Below are 11,035 nucleotides of genomic sequence, written 5' to 3'. Positions count from 1 at the left end.
AGCTGTCTACAAGCCAGGAAGTAGTTCTCACCAGACACTGTATGCCAGCACCTTGACCTTGGACTTCCCACCTCCAGAAGCTTGAGAAATAAATGCCTGCTGTTAAGACCACCCAATTTAAGGTAAAAGCCTGCACTGACTGAAACAAGCATTTTTTTTCAAAGGCAATCTGAATACTTCTGCCTCTCTTTTCCATATTTTTGATGAATCCTTTTCCTTGATTGTTAACATTTTTTCTAGAAAGGACATTCCCTTGTTAGGTCCTGAGACTGTCCATTTTGATTGCTTACCAAAAAGAAAAAATAATAATAATAAAAATACACGCAGTGTTTGTTGACTAACTTTTCCAGAAAATATTCTGAAAACTTTATATTTGTTTGGTTCTTCTTATTGTGCATAATAACATTTTTTTTCCTTTTGCTTCTTACTTTTCTTCAGAGTAGCCACATTTTTGGTCTTGGATATCTGGACTTCCCTAGAACCTGAAAGGAGTATTTGGTGTTCTGCCATGTCCTAGAATGGCTTCAGTACTTCAAGGGAGAAGGGAATTAATTCAACTACAAAAAGAAAGGGAACTAAATGTCAAGGTTAAGGGAGAAGTAAGAAGGTTCTTAGAAAAGCAGATTATCTTTAAAAAAAATTCCTTCACTGCAACCAGAGAATGCAGAGTACCTGTGAGGGAGTAACGTATAGACACCTGCGGTCTGAACACTATGCCCCTTACCCTTATGAGCCACGACCGAGGGTCAGCAGCCTGTCTTAGCAATGAAGAGGTAGGCATTAATGTTTATGGGGCTCCCTGCTTTGGAAGAGATTAACGCGGCTTCAACAGTGAGCAGTTCATCAATGACCATGATGGAGTGAACAATGGAAGTTCGGCTCCCACATTTCCTGCAATATTTAATCTCAAGGTTTGTGTTGGACAGGGGGCCCTGAGAAATTACTAATATTGGGCTTTCTGCCAAATGTGATGAGAGGCTAGTTGGGTTAAATCCAAGTTAGAAAAGTAAACAAAAATTACCAAATACCATCATTTCAATTACAGTAGCACACCTAGCTCACAATGTCTTTGTTTATCTATTTTATATATAGTCGTGTTTTTCTGTTCATCCCAAACTCCTAATTTAACCCTCCTCCCCCTTTCCCCTTTGGTACCATAAATTTGTTTTCTATCTCTGTGAGTCTGTTCCTGTTTCGTAAATAAGTTCATCTGTATCATTTTTTTTTTTAGATTCCACATATAAGTGATACCATGTGATATTTGTCTTTGTCTGACTTACCTCGGTATGAAAATCTCTAGGTCCATCTATATTGCTGCAAATGGCATTATTTCAAGATGAGAAATTATGAGAGAAACAGGACTGTGTCTAGGATCTTGCTTTTCACAGAGATTTCCAGACTTGATATTTAAGTTCAAATATTATTTTATAGCAGGTTATTTTCCTTAAGAGGTAAACACCTTTTTGATACATGAAAGCTTTTATGATCACCATGTGAGGTATGTAACAATTATAAGGTTTTGAAACTCATTATTTTACTCTAAATGTCACCTTACAGCTGCTAGTCACATTATTACATACTTACCAAAGCTATGTCATTATCACATTTTTAAGAAACTAATCCTAATCATAGCTTGCAATCCTGAAGTATAAAAGACCCAGACATGCACAGAAATATAAAAGAAACCAAATCTTTAAAGTGTTCCATATAAACAAACCTATAGAGGTACTATAGAACCCATCCTCTGGAACTAACTAAAGGACTGCAGTACCCCTATAATTCCCTTTGACATGGGTCTTTTGACTGACATCCCTTACTAAACAACATTTAAGAGTGCAAAGCATTTTAGGCACCCTCTGCATTATGAATGGATATTTCCATAAGATCATATAGTTGGCTCCATTTTTATTCTTTATTACTTCCTGTGGAAACATGCAACTTAATATTTAACTTATTTAACATATTAAATTTGTGTCTACTTTGTTTCCACGTCTTAAACATCACCAAATTATAGTTCAAAAATTACACATTTATCATATAGAAATGGCCAAACAAACCAGTTTACTAAGAAACTTGTGTTTTAATTATAGGTGCATATTAGAAACCACAGATGTATTTGTGGTAAGTGTTGATTTTAATGTTGAGTACTGAAATCCAAGACAGGATATATTACATGTCTTTGTTTACCTATTTTTAACTTCTCTCTCATTTAGTTTTCTTTGCAATAGAGCAGGCAAAGTTTATCAAACCACTCTTCTATATAACACCTAACATCCTACATTTCTTGTTTTTATTTTTATTAATCAAACTTTGACTGCTCATATAAACAAGAATTCTTCCTCTTTGCTCTCTCATGGTATCTTTGCTATATATACTGTCCTTATATATGTAATAATTATGTAATAGCTTATTTCTGCAAAGGGACTCCCAAAGGTCAGACAATTCTTCTTATTAAAAAACAGTATATTTTTACGGGATTCCCCTGGTGGCACAGTTGTTAAAAATCTGCCTGCCAATGCAGGGGACACAGGTTTGAGCCCTGCTCTGGGAAGATCCCACATGCTACGGAGCAACTAAGTCCGTGCACCACAACTACTTAGCCTACGCTCTAGAGTCTGCGAGCCACAACTACTGAGCCTGCGTGCCACAACTACTGAAGCTCACGCGCCCAGAGCCCGTGCTCCGCAACAAGAGAAGCCACCGCAATGAGAAGCCCACACACTGCAACGAAGAGTAGCCCCCAGTTGCCACAACTAGAGAAAGCCCATGTGCAGCAACAAAGACCCAATGCAGCCAAAAATAAAATAAATATATTTTTTAAAAAACTGTATATTTTTAAATAGTTTTTATTGCAGCCCCCTTATATACATACCAGTGATCCCACTCAGTAGTGGATATATAGTAAAGTTTTCAGAGAAAACTGAGTAACAGCTATTAGCATTACTTCATTGTGAAAGACATCCATCACATATTAAAGACTTCAGAAATGTGACACTAGGATTGAGATAAAAGAACCACAAGGGAAAAGAAGCCTATTCTCTGACCTTCAAACATTCCTTGTATCTGTTGTAATTCTTATTGTATTTTCTAAAAATTCTTAACAAAACCATAGATTGTGAATGTCTAATCTGATTGTGAACTATGAGACAGAGTCTGAATCTTCTATTGCTTTTTGAGCATCTACTGTATACCAGACTGACATCAATAAATGCTTCTTTCTAATGGCCAAATACAGATGTTTTGCCAAGGTGACATTAATTACTGGTGGAAAATCAAAAAATATTTCCTACATATTATTCTTCAAGGAAAGTCATATAATAAGAATATGATAGGAGGGAGGGGCAAGATGGCGGAAGAGTAAGACGTGGAGATCACCTTCCTTCCCACAGATACAGTAGAAATACATCTACATGTGGAACTGCTCCTACAGAACACCCACTGAACGCTGGCAGAAGACGTCAGACCTCCCAAAAGGCAAGAAAATCCCCACGTACCTGGGTAGGGCAAAAGAAAAAAGAAATAACAGAGACAAAAGGATAGGGATGGGACCTGCACCAGTGGGAGGGAGCTGTGAAGGAGGAAAGGTGTCCACACACTAGGAAGGCCCTTCGCGGGCGGAGACTGCGGGTGGCAGAGGGGGGAAGCTTCAGAGCCACGGAGGAGAGCGCAGCCACAGGGGTGCGGAGGGCAAAGCGGGGAGATTCCCGCACAGAGGCCCGGCGCCGAGCAGCACTCACCAGCCCGAGAGGCTTGTCTGCTCACCCGCCGGGGCGGGCGGGGGCTGGGAGCTGAGGCTCGGGCTTCGGTGCTAGCCGGGAGGGAGTCCGGGAAAAAGTCTGCAGCTGCCGAAGAGGCAAGAGACTTTTTCTTGCCGCTTTGTTTCGCGGCACGCAAGGAGAGGGGATTCAGAGCGCCACCTAAACGAACTCCAGAGATGGGCGCCAGCCGCGGCTATCAGCGCGGACCCCAGAGGCGGGCGCGAGCCGCGGCTATCAGTGCGGATCCCACAGCAACAGGGGCACAGAGGGAAAAGCGGAGAGAATCCCGCACAGAGGCTCGGTGCCGAGCAGCGCTCACCAGCCCGAGAGGCTTGTCTGCTCACCCGCCGGGGCGGGCGGGGGCTGGGAGCTGAGGCTTGGGCTTCGGTGCTAGCCGGGAGGAAGTCCAGGAAAAAGTCTGCAGCTGCCGAAGAGGCAAGAGACTTTTTCTTGCCGCTTTGTTTCGTGGCGCGCAAGGAGAGGGGATTCAGAGCGCCGCCTAAACGAACTCCAGAGACGGGCGTGAGCCGCGGCTATCAGCGCGGACCCCAGAGGTGGGCGTGAGCCGCGGCTAACAGCGCGGACCCCAGAGACGGGCGCGAGCCACGGCTAACAGCGCGTACCCCAGAGACAGGCGCGAGCCGCGGTTATCAGCGCGGACCCCAGAGACGGGCAGGAGACGCTAAGGCTGCTGCTGCCGCCACCAAGAAGCCTGTGTGCGAGCACAGGTCACTCTCCACACCGCCCCTCCCGGGAGCCTGTGCAGCCCGCCACTGCCAGGCTCCCGTGATCCAGGGACAACTTCGCCGGGAGAACGCACGGCGCGCCTCAGGCTGCTGCAACGTCACGCCGGCCTCTGCCGCCGCAGGCTCGCCCCACCTCCTCCATACCGCTCCCTCCCCCCGGCCTGAGTGAGCCAGAGCCCCCGAAGCAGCTGCTCCTTTAACCCCGTTCTGTCTGGGCGGGGAACAGACGCCCTCAGGCGACCTACATGCAGAGACGGGTCCAAATCCAAAGCTGAACCCCGGGAGCTGTACGAACAAAGAAGAGAAAGGGAAATCTCTCCCGGCAGGCTCAGGAGCAGCGGATTAAAGCTCCACAAACAACTTGATGTACCCTGCATCTGTTGAATACCTGAATAGACAACGAATCATCCCAAATTCAAGAGGTGGACTTTGGGAGCAGGATATATTAATTTTTCCCCTTTTCCTTTTTTTTGTGACTGAATAGGTGTATGCTTCTGGGTGAGATTTTGTCTGTATAGCCTTGCTTTCACCATTAGTCCTAGGGTTAGGTCCGTCCGCGTTTGTTTTTTTTTTTTTTTTTTTTTTTAACTTAAAAAAAATTTTTCCCTAATAAATGTTTTCTTAATATTTTTTTCCTTATTTTCTATTTTTAGAAATTAAAAAAAAATTTTTAGTAAGTTTTTTCATATTTTTTATTTTAAAAAATTAAAAAATTTTTTTCTTAATAAATTTTTTTCTTAATAATTTTTTTCTTATTTTTTACTATAAAAAATTAATAAATCTATTTTTAAACATTAAAAAAAAATTTTTTCTGAATACATTTATTCTTAATAATTTTTTTCTTATTTTTTATTATAATAGCTTTATTTTATTTTATTTTATCCTCCTTCTTTCTTTCTTTCTTTCTTTCTTTCTATTTTTTTCTCCCTTTTATTCTGAGCCGTGTGAATGAAAGACTCTTGGTGCTCCAGCCAGGCATCAGGGCTGTGCCTCTGAGGTGGGAGAGCCAACTTCAGGACACTGGTCCACAAGAGACCTCCCAGCTCCACGTAATACCAAACGGCGAAAATCTCTCAGAGATCTCCATCTCAACATCAAGACCCAGCTTCACTCAACGACCAGCAAGCTACAGTGCTGGACACCCTATGCCAAACAACTAGCAAGACAGGAACACAGCCCCATCCATTAGCAGAGAGGCTGCCTAAAATCATAATAAGGCCAAAGACACCCCAAAACACACCACGAGACGTGGACGTGCCCACCAGAAAGACAAGCTCCAACTTCATCCACCAGAACACAGGCACTAGTCCCCTCCACCAGGAAGCCTACACAACCCACTGAACCAACCTTAGCCACTGGGGACAGATACCAAAAACAACGGGAACTACCAACCTGCAGCCTGTGAAAAGGAGACCCCAAACACAGTAGGATAAGCAAAATGAGAAGACAAAAAACCACACAGCAGGTGAAGGAGCAGGCTCAAAACACACCAGACCTAACAAATGAAGAGGAAATAGGCAGTCTACCTGAAAAAGAATTCAGAAAAATGATAGTAAGGATGATCCAAAATCTTGGAAATAGAATGCAGAAAATACAAGAAACGTTTAACGAGGACCTAAAGAGCAAACAAACAGTGATGAACAACACAACAAATGAAATTAAAAATTCTCTAGACAGAATCAATAGCAGAATAACTGAGGCAGAAGAATGGATAAGTGACCTGGAAGATAAAATGGTGGAAATAACTACTGCAGAGCAGGATAAAGAAAAAAGAATGAAAAGAACTGAGGACAGTCTCAGAGACCTTTGGGACAACATTAAACGCACCAACATTCGAATTATAGGGGTCCCAGAAGAAGAAGAGAAAAAGAAAGGGACTGAGAAAATATTTGAAGAGATTATAGTTGAAAACTTCCCTAATATGGGAAAGGAAATAGTTAATCAAGTCCTGGAAGCACAGAGAGTCCCATGCAGGATAAATCCAAGGAGAAACACGCCAAGACACATATTAATCAAACTATCAAAAATTAAATATAAAGAAAACATATTAAAAGCAACAAGGGAAAAACAACAAATAACACACAAGGGAATCCCCATAAGGTTAACAGCTGACCTTTCAGCAGAAACTCTGCAAGCCAGAAGGGAGTGGCAGGATATAGTTAAAGTCATGAAGGTGACATACCTACAACCAAGGTTACTCTACCCAGCAAGGATCTCATTCAGATTTGATGGAGAAATTAAAACCTTTACAGACAAGCAAAAGCTGAGAGAGTTCAGCACCACCAAACCAGCTTTACAACAAATGCTAAAGGAACTTTTCTAGGCAAGAAACACAAGAGAAGGAAAAACACCTACAATAACAAACACAAAATATCTAAGAAAATGGGAATAGGAACATACATATCGATAATTACCTTAAATGTAAATGGATTAAATGCGCCCACCAAAAGACACAGGCTGGCTGAATGGATACAAAAGCAAGATCCATATATATGCTGTCTACTAGAGACCCACTTCAGACCTAGAGACACATACAGACTGAAAGTGAGGGGATGGAAAAAGATATTCCATGCAAATGGAAATCAAAAGAAAGCTGGAGTAGCAATACTCATATCAGACAAAATAGACTTTAAAATAAAGACTATTACAAGAGACAAAGAAGGACACTATATAATGATCAAGGGATCGATCCAAGAGGAAGCTATAACAATTGTAAATATTTATGCACCCAACATAGGAGCACCTCAATACATAAGGCAAACACTAACAGCCATAAAAGGGGAAATCGACAGTAACACATCATAGTAGGGGACTTTAACACCCCACTTTCACCAATGCACAGATCATCCAAAATGAAAATAAATAAGGAAACACAAGCTTTAAATGATACATTAAACAAAATGGACTTAATTGATATTTATAGGACATTCCACCCAAAAACAACAGAATGCACATTTTTCTCAAGTGCTCATGGAACATTCTCCAGGATAGATCATATCTTGGGTCACAAATCAAGCCTTGGTAAATTTAAGAAAATTGAAATCGTATCAAGTAACTTTTCCGACCACAATGCTATGAGACTAGATATCAATTACAGGAAAAGATGTGTAAAAAATACAAACATATGGAGGCTACACAATACACTACTTAAAAACGAAGTGATCACTGAAGAAATCAAAGGGGAAATCAAAAAATACCTAGAAACAAATGACAATGGAGATACGACGACCCAAAACCTATGGGATGCAGCAAAAGCAGTGTTAAGAGGGAAGTTTATAGCAATACAAGCCTACATCAAGAAACAGGAAACATCTCGAATAAACAACCTAACCTTGCACCTAAAGCAATTAGAGAAAGAAGAACAAAAAAACCCCAAAGCTAGCAGAAGGAAAGAAATCATAAAGATCAGATCAGAAATAAATGAAAAAGAAATGAAGGAAACAATAGCAAAAATCAATGAAACTAAAAGCTGGTTCTTCGAGAAGATAAACAAAATTGATAAACCATTAGCCAGACTCATCAAGAGAAAAAGGGAGAAGACTCAAATCAATAGAATTAGAAATGAAAAAGGAGAAGTAACCACTGACACTGCAGAAATACAAATGATCATGAGAGATTACTACAAGCAACTCTATGCCAATAAAATGGACAACCTGGAAGAAATGGACAGATTCTTAGAAATGCACAATCTACTGAGACTGAACCAGGAAGAAATAGAAAATATGAACAGACCAATCACAAGCACTAAAATTGAAACTGTGATTAAAAATCTTCCAACAAACAAAAGCCCAGAACCAGATGGCTTCACAGGCGAATTCTATCAAACATTTAGAGAAGAGCTAACACCTATCCTTCTCAAACTCTTCCAAAATCTTGCAGAGGGAGGAAAACTCCCCAACTCATTCTACGAGGCCACCATCACCCTGATACCAAAACCAGACAAAGATGTCACAAAGAAAGAAAACTACAGGCCGATATCACTGATGAACATAGATGCAAAAATCCTCAACAAAATACTAGCAAACAGAATCCAACAGCACATTAAAAGGATCATACACCATGATCAAGTGGGGTTTATTCCAGGAATGCAAGGATTCTTCAATATACGCAAATCAATCAACGTGATACGTCATATTAACAAACTGAAGGAGAAAAACCATATGATCTTCTCAATAGATGCAGAGAAAGCTTTCGACAAAATTCAACAACCATTTATGATAAAAACCCTCCAGAAAGTAGGCATAGAGGGAACTTACCTCAACATAATAAAGGCCATATATGACAAACCCATAGCCAACATTGTCCTCAATGGTGAAAAACTGAAACCATTTCCACTAAGATCAGGAACAAGACAAGGTTGCCCACTCTCACCACTATTATTCAACATAGTTTTGGAAGTGTTAGCCACAGCAATCAGAGAAGACAAAGAAATAAAAGGAATCCAAATCGGAAAAGAAGAAGTAAAGCTGTCACTATTTGCAGATGACATGATACTATGCATAGAGAATCCTAAAGATGCTACCAGAAAACTCCTAGAGCTAATCAATGAATTTGGTAAAGTAGCAGGATACAAAATTAATGCACAGAAATCTCTTGCATTCCTATATACTAATGATGAAAAATCTGAAAGTGAAATTAAGAAAACACTCCCGTTTACCATTGCAACAAAAAGAATAAAATATCTAGGAATAAACCTACCTAAGGAGACAAAAGACCTGTATGCATAAAATTATAGGACACTGATCAAAGAAATTAAAGATGATACAAATAGATGGAGAGATATACCATGTTCTTGGATTGGAAGTATCAACATTGTGAAAATGACTCTACTACCCAAAGCAATCTACAGATTCAATGCAATCCCTATCAAACTACCACTGGCATTTTTCACAGAACTAGAACAAAAAATTTCACAATTTGTATGGAAACACAAAAGACCCCAAATAGCCAAAGCAATCTTGAGAACGAAAAATGGAGCTGGAGGAATCAGGCTCCCAGACTTCAGACTATATTACAAAGCTACAGTAATCAAGACAGTTTGGTACTGGCACAAAAACAGAAATATAGATCAATGGAACAGGATAGAAAGCCCAGAGTTAAACCCACGCACATATGGTCACCTTATCTTTGATAAAGGAGGCAAGCATATACAGTGGAGAAAAGACAGCCTCTTCAATAAGTGGTGCTGGGAAAATTGGACAGGTACATGTAAAAGTATGAAATTAGAACACTCCCTGACACCATACACAAAAATAAACTCAAAATGGATTAAAGACCTAAGTGTAAAGCCAGACACTATCAAACTCTTAGAGGAAAACATAGGCAGAACACTCTATTACATAAATCACAGCAAGATCCTTTTGGACCCAGCTCCTAGAGAAATGGAAATAAAAACACAAATAAACAAATGGGACCTAATGAAACTTAAAAGCTTTTGCACAGCAAAGGAAACCATAAACAAGACAAAAAGACAACCCTCAGAATGGGAGAAAATATTTGCAAATGAAGCAACTGACAAAGGATTAATCTCCAAGATTTACAAGCAGCTCATGCAGCTCAATAACAAAAAAACAAACAACCCAATCCAAAAATGGGCAGAAGACCTAAACAGACATTTCTCCAAAGAAGATATACAGATGGCCAACAGCCACATGAAAGAATGTTCAACATCATTAATCATTAGAGAAATGCAAATCAAAACTACAATGAGGTATCATCTCACACCAGTCAGAATGGCCATCATCAAAAAATCTACAAACAATAAATGCTGGAGAGGGTGTGGAGAAAAGGGAACCCTCTTGCACTGTTGGTGGGAATGTAAATTGATACAGCCACTATGGAGAACAGTATGGAGGTTCCTTAAAAAACTAAAAATAGAACTACCATAGGACCCAGCAATCCCACTACTGGGCATATACCCTGAGAAAACCATAATTCAAAAAGAGTCATGTACCAAAATGTTCATTGCAGCTCTATTTACAATAGCCAGGACATGGAAGCAACCTAAGTGTCCATCATCGGATGAATGGATAAAGATGTGGCACATATATACAATGGAATATTACTCAGCCATAAAAAGAAATGAAATGGAGGTATTTGTAATGAGGTGGATGGAGTTAGAGTCTGTCATACAGAGTGAAGTAAGTCAGAAAGAGAAAAACAAATACAGTATGCTAACACATATATATGGAATCTAAGGAAAAAAAAAAAAAAAAAAGGTCATGAAGAACCTAGTGGCAAGATGGGAATAAAGACACAGACCTACTAAAGAATGGACTTGAGGATATGGGGAGGGGGAGGGGTGAGATGTGACAGGGTGAGAGAGTGTCATGGACATATATACACTACCAAATGTAAAATAGATAGCCAGTGGGAAGTAGCCGCATAGCACAGGGAGATCAGCTCAGTGCTTTGTGACCGCCTGGGGGGGGGGGGATGGGGAGGGTGGGAGGGAGGGAGATGCGGGAGGGAGGAGATATGGGAACGTGTGTATATGTGTAGCTGATTCACTTTGTTATAAAGCAGAAACTA

The sequence above is a fragment of the Eschrichtius robustus genome, chromosome 2 (genome assembly GCF_028021215.1).
Source record: "Eschrichtius robustus isolate mEscRob2 chromosome 2, mEscRob2.pri, whole genome shotgun sequence".
NCBI classification, from domain to species: domain Eukaryota; kingdom Metazoa; phylum Chordata; class Mammalia; order Artiodactyla; family Eschrichtiidae; genus Eschrichtius; species Eschrichtius robustus.
Note: the sequence above shows the minus strand (reverse complement) of the source record.